The sequence below is a fragment of the Girardinichthys multiradiatus genome, chromosome X, assembly GCF_021462225.1.
Source record: "Girardinichthys multiradiatus isolate DD_20200921_A chromosome X, DD_fGirMul_XY1, whole genome shotgun sequence".
Lineage (NCBI taxonomy): Eukaryota > Metazoa > Chordata > Actinopteri > Cyprinodontiformes > Goodeidae > Girardinichthys > Girardinichthys multiradiatus.
In genome coordinates, this window is record NC_061817.1 from 13,659,137 (window position 1) to 13,669,943 (window position 10,807).

A 10,807-nucleotide genomic window follows, 5' to 3' on the forward strand; every position below is an offset into this window, starting at 1 on the left:
AAGGCGTTCTTTAAAGGGGGTCACCTTTCTTTATAATCTCCTGTGACGTCAGACTTGGGATGCCCCCGTCATATCAGCTGCAGTGGCCGATGGGATTTGTAGTAACGGACTGTCCTGCATACAAAATGGCCGATGAGGTTGGAAAGGCATAGTGGCATCCAGCAACGTGCAAATGGTCCAATATTCAGCAGACAAGTGGTCCAACAACTCATGGTCCATCTCCAGCTTTTATTACAGTCAGTTCCCCCTTCCCACCATCCCAATAACTCAGGGTGATGAACACTACAAGGATTTCTTGGCTCAAGAGCCGAGAGGAAGAGTGGGAGAGGAAGAGTAGGGAAGAGATATGAATGCCAGGAAGCAAGCGTTTGGTTGATGCATCAGCAGATTTATAAGAAAGATTTTTGTTTGTTTTTAAAAGGGTATCTGAAGTTATGTTTAGTTGTTCTGGTTTTGGTAATGTTATCTTAGTTTCATGGTTCTTTACTCCTGTTTTTTTTCTGTCTCTGGTTTAATTTCTTGAGATGATTACTTCAGTCCTACCTTCTGCTTTTCACATTCTCTTAACTCTTGTTAACCATTACCGCACCTGTGCTGTGTTTGTCATTTACATTTATTTAAGAAATATTCTCCAGTGGATAATATTTTAATATAATTTTGTCTGGTCCTGTGTAGTTGTGCTGTCACCTTATGTCTTTTTTGTACTGTATAACCCAAAGCACTATGTCCTCTTGTTTCCAAGCCACCGCAGAAAATTTTTTCTCATTTAGAAAACAGTTATTTCCAAATAACAGTAAAGAGACAGAAATGGAGCAAGGATGTTAGCCCCGAGACATTTTGAAGTTCTAGGTTTTAGCCTAAATAGTTTTGCTAGACAATTTTGAACGTACCCCTGGTAAAGATGTCTGGAGAATTGAGAATACTACCATCCCCACCAGAACAGTAAGATGCTTCCCCAGTAACAAACCCTGGATCACCAGTGACCTGCAGGACCTGCTTAAAAAGAACAAAAGAGCCTTCAGAGAGCGAGACAGCGAATTATTGAGGAGTATACAGAAGAAACTTAAAATCAAGATAAGAGACAGCAAAGAGGTGTACAAGAAGAAGCTGAAGAGCAAGCTCCAGCAAACAAGTCATATCAGAGATATGTGGACAGGAAAGAAGATCACAGGCTTCAAGCAGAAAGAAGATTGGACTGATGGATGTCTGGACAGAGCCAATGAACTGAACACATTCTTCAATAGGTTCAGTTCAGAAACAAGCTCAGCATCCTCCTCTCCTGTTCACAGCCAAACAGACATCCCACCCTCATTTGACCCACAGCTGTCCAGTAACACCTCAAATGTTTTATCTTCCACGTCAGCCATGGACCCTTTTGCTTCTACATGTTTGTCTTCAACCAAATCAGAAGAAGCTGATGCTCCCTTTTCCTCCCCCTTCCACCTGTGTGTCTCAGGAAGTCAGTTGGAGGGTCAACTGGAGAGACTGAACAGCAACAAGGCTGCGGGTCCAGATGGTGTCAGCCCTAGAGTCCTGAAGGCCTGTACAGAGCAGCTCTGTGGGATTCAGCAGCACCTCTTCAACCTTAGCCTGGCCCAGAAGAAGGTTCCGGTGTTGTAGAAAGAATCATCTCATCTCGAACATGAATAAAAAAAATTAGATGATTGTAGATTTTAGGAGAAACAGAAATAAGTCAAAAACTATTTCCATCATGGAGGAAGAAGAGGAGGAGGTGGAGGAGTATAAATGCCTTGGTGTTCACCTGGACAACAGACTGGAGTGGAAATGCAATTGTGAAGCCGTCTACAAGAAGGGACAGAGCAGACTGTACTTCTTGAGCTCCTTGAACTTTCAGAGCCAGGGACTAACATTTTGCAATGAAGGATTCTTCATAAAATGAAGAACATTATAGAGAACCCTGATCATCCTCTTCATGAGACTGTTGTACAACAACAGTGTCTTCCGGCTTCATCAGATCTGCTGTAAGACAGACTGCTACAGGAGATCCTTTCTGCCCACACCATCAGCATCTACAATGGCTCTTTGAGGAAACCTGTATATGAGCAACAAAAGAACCAAAAGAAAATCCAGACATATAAAACCATGCACAGCAGCAATCAGTTTCCCCTTTATAAATCATAGCTGCACCTCAATGTTTGTGTACAAGATTCTGCCTCATGTTCTGCCCTCTACATGCCCACATTCAACCATAAATGGTCAATGCAAAGCACTTCATGAATGTCAATTTGTCTTTAAATAAGCCAGCTGATCAATGTTATTTTATGGTTAACAATGGTAACCAAGGAGCAAAGAGCGAAGAAATGCAATTTCTCCGATGCGGAAACCCGATTTGACACCATCTGAGAAATGGATGGCCTCCATACTAGGAAAGACAAGCTTTTGTGGCATCGTCAGAGTAGGAGGGAGACGCTGATTTGTCTGAGACCTCAGATGCCAGGCAAAGCACTGTTTAATTTGTATTAAATTGGTAAATCAGAGGTACAGACACAGTAGGCTAATGTCTCTATGTCCTCAGGTCCTCTTGAGTTGGCAGGAAAGTTACGAGTGACAAGAGTCCGAGCAATGTGGCAACCGGCACCGAGGTCCCCAGCAACAGTGTGCCCCATGCACAAGGTGCTTCTGGAGGACGTGTTCAGTCAAATGCTGTTCTGCAAAATCAGAGAGAAACAACTGATGTATTGAAAGAAATTAGAACAGTACTGAGTAACTTGTAAAATGTGAACATTATTGTTGTCCTTAATGTCGCATGACATCCTCACGCACATATTCCTTGGACACTTCCACACACTGCCACCAGCATCTTAGAAGGCCAACGGAACACAGGTATGGGCAGTAGTAAAGCGCACCTGCTCTGCGCTCTGGGGCTGAGGAAAGGGGGTTAGGAGCCAGCGCCTCAAGAGGTAACCACTGTCCCCTGCAGGTTTTAGCGGAAGATTGCATCATTAAATCAGGCCCAAATGGTTAGAATTTCCAAAATAAGTTCTTGGATGTGCCAAAATGTTTTTCAGCTGAATCAAAACAAAACTGAAGTAATAATTCTTGGACTAAAGGAAGAGCGTTTAAAAGTTAGCACACATGGAGTTCACCTGTGGGGGTGTTCCCCTGTGGGGGAAGGGATTCGTGGCGTTTGGGTTCGGGGGCATGTGTTCGATATCGGTGTCCTTGTTGGGGGTGGCCCTGTGGGGAGGTTCCTGTTGGGGTTCACGGGGTTGGAGGCTCATGGGGTTGGGATCAGAGCTCATTGGGGGGTCGGGACTGCTCCGTCCTGGGGCGGCTCTGGTTGGCGGGCTGGTTTGGGCCATGTGGACCCCTCTTTTGTACATAGGCCCCTCTCCGGAGGTGGATGGGTATGGCGTCACATTCCTGCCAAAAATCAGAGGAGCGTATTAAGCAATCACAACAGCGCATCTCTTAATCGAGAGAGCGCATAGCTCTGTTCGCGGGCGTGCACCTTTATTCGGAAGCGTCTGAACACAGCACTGCGAGCAGTAAAACACGCCCCCCGCAACCATCTGTTCGCTCTCGGAGAAACATTACGCTCTCTTGCTATGTTTAGTGGGCGTATTTGTCAGTTGGGGGCAGAAACTCTTCTGATTGGCCGGATTTTCACCTCATATCCGGTCGCAGCCGGCACAGGACATTGCCTTATAGGAGAAGAAGAAGAGCAGGGAACGTGACGTGGATTCAAAGCGTTGAAGAAAACGAGGAATAAATAAGAAGGTAAGGAAAGGAAAAGTTGGTTGTTGATTGCAACACTTTTTTACCGGTGACATTTATTTTATTTATATTTTTTAAGGGTGTCCTCTAAGGATGCTTATTTTTCTTTTTCTATGTGTTTTCTAAAGGTTTTAAATATCTGACTGTATCCTATGTGACATTCTGAGTCAGATGTCTCAACTAAATTTTATTATGGTCTAATAATGCAATCGGTTAGCTGTGGATATGTTAAATTAATTAGCCTGAGACAATTTCTAATTGTAGAAGTCAAAATCTCAACATTAACAGTATGCCGCTACATGCATGCTCAGTATGAGGGATTGCTGTAAAGTCAACGCCAGTGACTGTCCACTGTCTCTACATGCTCATCCAGGAGGAGGGAATGCTGCAAGTCACTGACTGGATGCAATCTGCTGGATTTCCTTAGACAGAAAAACCTTTTATCCAATTTGAATAAATAACTAACTCTGATTGCACTGTTCAATGGTTAGGATTAATTGGAATGTATGTACCTGACGTTTGTGAAGTGCCTTGAGACGACATGTGTTGTGAATATGCGCTATATAAATAAAACTGAATTGAATGTTGTTGCCCTGCGATGGACTGGCGACCTGTCCAGGGTGTACCCTGCCTCTTGCCCATAGACTGCTGGAGATAGGCACCAGCTTCCCCGCGACCCACTATGGAATAAGCGGTAGAAAATGACTGACTGACTGAATTGAATGTCTCTGAGAGGAAGTTTTCTCTTAACTCTGGATGCTGATTATAATAACCGTTTTATTGAAATTGTTGTTTGATACAGTTGAGGACAGCATTGAAGATTTTATTTTGTGGGATGTCAGAGGAAGTGAGTCTCACACCACTCTTAACATCTGTAAGAATCTTGATTTTTTTTTGGGATAAATCTAGGTACAGATTGCATGTAGTGTTTGCATACTTGTTTTGACATGACTTAAGTTTGCTTATGTTGCTTAAATTTGTCTTGTGTTATGTTTGTTTTTGTCCACCCAAGAAGTGTTATTGTTTTTAATGTATCTTCTTGTCAACAGGATATCCTCAGACAACAAATGATTTCCAGGCTGATCAGAAAATTAAAGTATGGCCTTTCACAACAACCTCTGGACATGGACTTTCTAGTATTTACTTGCAGGCAAGAGCTGTACCTCTGGGAAGCACTGTCGAGGCATATAAATATCCAGCCAGAGGTTGTACAGGCCTTACAAGAATTCCTCACTCTTGTGATGGACCACATTGATCACGCTAATGTTACATGGACCACAGTTGAAACTCTAACTGGAGCAAGGGGGCGTCCCATGTTTTCAATAGATAAAGAGAGACTAGTTGAGCTTCTTGAATTAAATCTGCCGGTGAACAGCATTGCAAAATTACTGGGGATTTCAGCCAGAACAGTTCATCGACGGATGGTGGAATTTGGCCTGTCTGTCAGCCAGAATTACAGCAATCTTACTGATGAAGAGCTGGATGATGCAGTCCAGCGCATACAGAATGAAATTCCAACAGCAGGCTATCGGATGGTGAAAGGAACCCTAAGGTCAATGGGTGTCAATGTCCAGTGGAGAAGACTTACAGCATCAATGCATTGTGTGGATGCACTTGGAATTCTTTCCAGACTGACTGGACTTGGCTGCATTGTACGGAGAACTTATTCCGTCAGAGGACCCCTTTCACTGTGGCATGTGGACACTAACCACAAGTTGATAAGGTAAGTATGCTACTAATTGCATTTAAAATTTCATGTCCTCATGTTAGATGTATGAAAAACAAAAAGTATGTTGTCTTGAAATAAAAGAACTTCACAATGACCTTTACAAATGCCACCAGGTACAACATTGTCCTTTTTGGTGCAGTTGATGGCTACTCCAGGAAAGTAAGATTTAACCTATCTTTTCACAACTTGGTGTTTTCTTAGTAAGCGTGTATTAAAGAAAATTCTTGCAATTGTGTAGGCGATGTGCTTGCAGGCTGCGACAAACAATCATGCATCAACAGCTTTTGCAGCATTCAAAAAAGCAACAGATACATGGCATACCATCAAGGGAAGTTTATACAATTTTGCAATATGCAGACATAAAGTATTTACCACAAAGGATTTGACACCCGTTTGAAAATGGGTATTCATATAAGTACATATTCTGATGTGCGAACTTCTACATAGCATTTTTTGTATTTGATGGACTGATTGATCTAAAAAAAAAAAACTGTCTTATGAGCTCTGTGGGGCAAAGACGAAAGGTAGCACTCCTCAGTTTCAACACAAATAAGTTAAATGGGAAACACCCAAAGAAATACTAATGGCTAAATACATAGGTCATTTTAAAGGCATTAATAAAAGTTTAGGAAAGACAGTCAATATTTTATTCTCAATTTGTTTTATTTTTTACTTTGTAAACTTTTTCTTTTATAGAAGATCTGTTTGCAGTCCACCTGACATTCCTTACCAGACTTCAGAATGACCTGGTTGCTTTTGTGGAAGGTTGGAACCACCATCCACTCAGAACGGAAGGAAACCAAACCCCTGAACAGCTCTGGCAAACAGGAATGATGCTTCAGCCTGTCAACCGGCCTGAGAATCTTGAGGTTTTTGATCTTTAAAACCTTTTTCTTTTAAAACTATGTTGATACTGTGTTTAAAAATAAGCTAAAAGCACAATAACTCTACTTTCAGGATATTCAGGAGCCAGATATTGACTGGGATGTTGCAGCTGATTTTGGAAAAGATGTGCATAGAGCAATGGTGGTTCCTGAATTTGACGGCCCAATAACTGAAGACCAGTTGGTGGAATATCAGAATCTCATCAATGACAACGAAGATCTGGACAGCAGGAGCTTGTACCTCCTGTGTTGTGAATATCTGGCAACTTCAAATGCGTAATTCATAAATTGTTTAGATTTGAATATTTGGTACTTAGTAATCATTTGCAATGCTTTGAAATCACAAAACCCCACATGTAGTTATTTTCCAAATACACCGACCTCTGCATGCAGTCAGTGATGTCAGAAGTAACTTTTGGATACCCAGACACATTTGCTTGTAAATACTTAATGTAAGATCTAAGTACAAGTGCACATGTAACAACAATAAACCTGCACAGCAATTCTTTGAAAACTTTATTTTCTGAAAAAGTTTACTCCTTAAGTATTTTCCACCATTTTTAAATACAACAATAGGGTTGAAACAATCACAAGCTAGCTTTAGCTGCAAAACAAAACAGTACTCAAGCTAAGTTTTTAAATAGTTATTTAGTACCTGCTAAATTCATAACTGAACTCTAATGCAGTGCTCAGGTTCTTCTCAAAGTCACTATATGTCCGTAAGTGACATATGGGAAATGTCACACTAACCCCATAGGCATTGACAACTGGGTAACACACACCATGTTCCCCATACAGGTCCTTCTCAAAATATTAGCATATTGTGATAAAGTTCATTATTTTCCATAATGTCATGATGAAAATTTAACATTCAATGTTCAAAATAGGCTTAATATGCCATGTCTTACCTCGGTCTTCAAGACTGCAGGAAACTCAACTCAACAACACTGTTGAATTAATTTCTGGTGCTGTTTAGTGACACCTTAACTACAGTCACGTTCTCCATAGCTGAAAAATTAGCAACTGCAAGTGATACATACTTGTTGCTGGATTATTCAGTGTTCTTCTTAGCATTTCTATTAAGTTCATTGCAGCACTGTGCACTTCATCCTAAAGGATTTTGGAAACGTGAATTAATGCACTAGTAGAAAACGCTAACTCTATTTTTTTCTTTTTTAGATAACACCAGCCTCTTTTGGGTCTGTCATTTAGAGATTTGGAAAGATGATCTGGAGGTACACAAAGACAAAACTTAAGTAAAATGAACATGTGGCTACCGAACTACAACCCGATATACATACATGAAGTAAAAAAAAGCTACGTTATCGTCCAGTTGTTGTCTCCATTGGGAGATCAATAAATTCAATCTTATCTTAATACTTAAATACCAACTCAACCTACAACTCAAATGTGTCACACAGCTAGCTACAGAACTAACGCGGTAATATTTTCTCAGGCTAACGCCGGATAATTAATTGAACAAATACACAGCTAACCGTAACCTAATAAAATAAATGTCACCGGTAAAAAAGTGTTGCAATCAACAACCAACTTTTCCTTTCCTTACATTCTTATTTATTTCTCGTTTTCTTCAACGCTTTGAATCCACGTCACGTTCCCTGCTCTTCTTCTTCTCCTATAAGGCAATGTCCTGTGCGGGCTGCGACCGGATATGAAATGAAAATCCGGCCAATCAGATCAATCAGAAGAGTTTCTGCCCCCAACTGACAAATACGCCCACTAAACAGAGCGAGAGAGCGTAATTTTTCTCCGAGAGCGAACAGATGGTTGCAGGAGGCGTACTGCTCGCAGTGCTGAGTTCAGACGCTCTCAAATGAATGTGCACGCCCGCGAACAGAGCTATGCGCTCTCTCGATTAAGAGATGCGCTGTTGTGATTGCTTAATACGATCCTCTGATTTTTGGCAGGAATGTGACGCCATAGATGCGGGTTGTTGGGGACTGGGTTCGGGGCGGGGGCCGGGCCGGGGGCCCCCGGGTCTGGGCGGTGCCAGCGCTGTCTACCTGTCTCTGCCCCAGGAGGGAAGGGGACTACCTCCTTGGTCTGAGGGCTGGTTGCCCCTAGGGGGTACTGGCGCCTGGACCTGGGAGTATAGAGTATGCATGGGGAGTGTGAGTGAATGTATGACGTCCATTGTTGTTTGTCTTTACGGTGGGTGCGAGTGATTTTATGTGTATGCATGAGGGTGGGAGTGGGTGATGAAAATCACCTGTGAGTACCTGGTTTTTTTTTATTTTTTATTTGTGACAGGTTGGGTCTTGGACTGCTTCCCCCTTATGGGGGGCCTATTTCCTCCCTGCTACACTACCTGCTGGTGGTTGGAGTCTCTGCCCGCTGGTGTACTTGTGGTTCTCGGTGTCCGGGGCTGGGTGCTTTGGTGTGTGCTGGCTCACTCCCGGTGGCTGCTTGCCGGGGCCTGGCCCCCTGGGCTCTGTCGGGCCTCTGCTGGGGGGGGTGGTGTGTCCCGGGGTCTTGGGTCTCTGGGTCCATGGCTGGGTCTGCTCGGGCGTGGACGGCTGCCGGCGGGGCTTCTGGGCTCGTCGCTGCGGCTCCCTGGGGCTTCTGCATTGTCGCTGCTGGATGGTTCCCCTGGGACTCTCCACTGCTCTTCTCTGGGGGGGTTGCGATAGTCCCGGCGGTGGTTCTCCTGAGGTTCCTGTGCTTTGGGGGGTCTTTGGATGTCTGTGGCTTGGATCTCCTCAGTGTCTGCCCGGGGACCACGGGGCAGGTCGGTGGGTCCTCACACTCGCTATTGCATATTTTTGTGGAGAAACCTTGTTTACAAAAGTGCGTCCACACCCATACTCACAGGTGTTAAGCTTCAGGTGTTGACAGATACACAGATGTTCTATATTGGGCGGCACCTCTCACTAAATACATTTTACATTCATAAATACTGTGTGCTATTTTGTAAAAAAAAAAGCAAAAAAAAAAAACAGCTGCAGGTGTATAAGCAAGCAGGGTGTAATCTTGTATTCTCTTCATCCTTCTTTCTCTCCTCCACTCTTTCCTCCTTTTCTCCCCTTTTTCCCCCATCTCTCTCTTTTTTGAGCTTCTTTTTTCCTTTTCATTTCAGTCTTTGTGTCCGTAACAGTTGAAATATTCCCAAAGAAGTTTATGATGAAGTTTCTTTTATAAATATCAAGCAGAGCTTTAAAGCATTAGCTGTGATACTCTGCTTGTGAAAGTAAATCTGTTGGGCAATTTCTTGGCACTCAGACAACAATTCTGAGCGATACTCTGCCGGACAGGACACGGTAGAAAAAAATAAAATAAATAAAAGTTAGCACACAGCTTCAGTTAATACAGCTAGCAACCACCAATCAGGCTTTAAATCTGGGTGTAGTGATGGACTCAGACCTGAACCTTCAGAGGCACATAAATGATCCAGAATGCTGCTGCCTGCTTCCTCACTAAGACTAAGAAAGTGGAGCACATCCCCCAAGTTCTAAAGTCCTTACACTGGCTCCCCGTATCTCAAAAGAATTGACTTTAAAATACTTCTGTCTATAAATCACTGAATGACTTAGCACCAAAATACATTACAGACTTGTTGTCAGTGTTTCAACCAACCTATCAGGTCTTCTGGCTCAAATCTACTCTGCATACACAGAACCAGAACCAGACATGGAGAAGCAGCTTTTAGTTCTTATACTCCATTAATCTGAAATAAACTCCCAGAAAATTGTAAAACGCTGAAACCCTAAGTTGCTTCAAATCATAACTATCTGTACCCTTCTTGTGTTACTAAGAGCTGCTGTAACAAGTCAATTTCTCCATTGTGAGATCAATAAAGTCTATCTTCTCTTATATTACATGATTCCATGTGTTCATTCACAGTTTTGATGCCTTCAGTGAGAATCTACATACAATATAAATAGTCATAAACATAAGGAAAACCAGTTAATGAGAAAGTGTTTCCAAATATTTTTGACAGGTAATGTATAGTGCCTGCAGCCTATTTCCCAGACCTATGGATTGTTTGACAGTATTACAAGGGTTACATCTACAGGGGTTGGACAATGCAACTGAAACACCTGTCATTTTAGTGTGGGAGGTTTCATGGCTAAATTGGACCAGCCTGGTAGCCAGTCTTCATTGATTGCACATTGCACCAGTAAGAGCAGAGTGTGAAGGTTCAATTAGCAGGGTAAGAGCACAGTTTTGCTCAAAATATTGAAATACACACAACATTACGGGTGACATACCAGAGTTCAAAAGAGGACAAATTGTTGGTGCATGTCTTGCTGGCGCATCTGTGACCAAGACAGCAAGTCTTTGTGATGTATCAAGAGCCATGGTATCCGGGGTAATGTCAGCATACCACCAAGAAGGACGAACCACATCCAACAGGATTAACTGTGGACGCAAGAGGAAGCTGTCTGAAAGGGATGTTTGGGTGCTAACCTGGATTGTATCCAAAAAAACATAAAAC

At 42.7% G+C, this 10,807-nt stretch overlaps 1 long non-coding RNA gene across 1 annotated transcript; it reads right to left on the bottom strand.

Annotated features, from left to right (window-relative positions):
* Window positions 1–1,514: 1,514 nt before the first annotated feature.
* LOC124863553 lies at window positions 1,515–3,833 on the bottom strand. Its single transcript, XR_007037156.1, has 3 exons — window positions 3,108–3,833; window positions 2,785–2,935; window positions 1,515–2,669 (listed from the first exon to the last, which is right to left on the bottom strand). It is a non-coding gene; the product is annotated as an uncharacterized LOC124863553 (long non-coding RNA).
* Window positions 3,834–10,807: the final 6,974 nt, after the last annotated feature.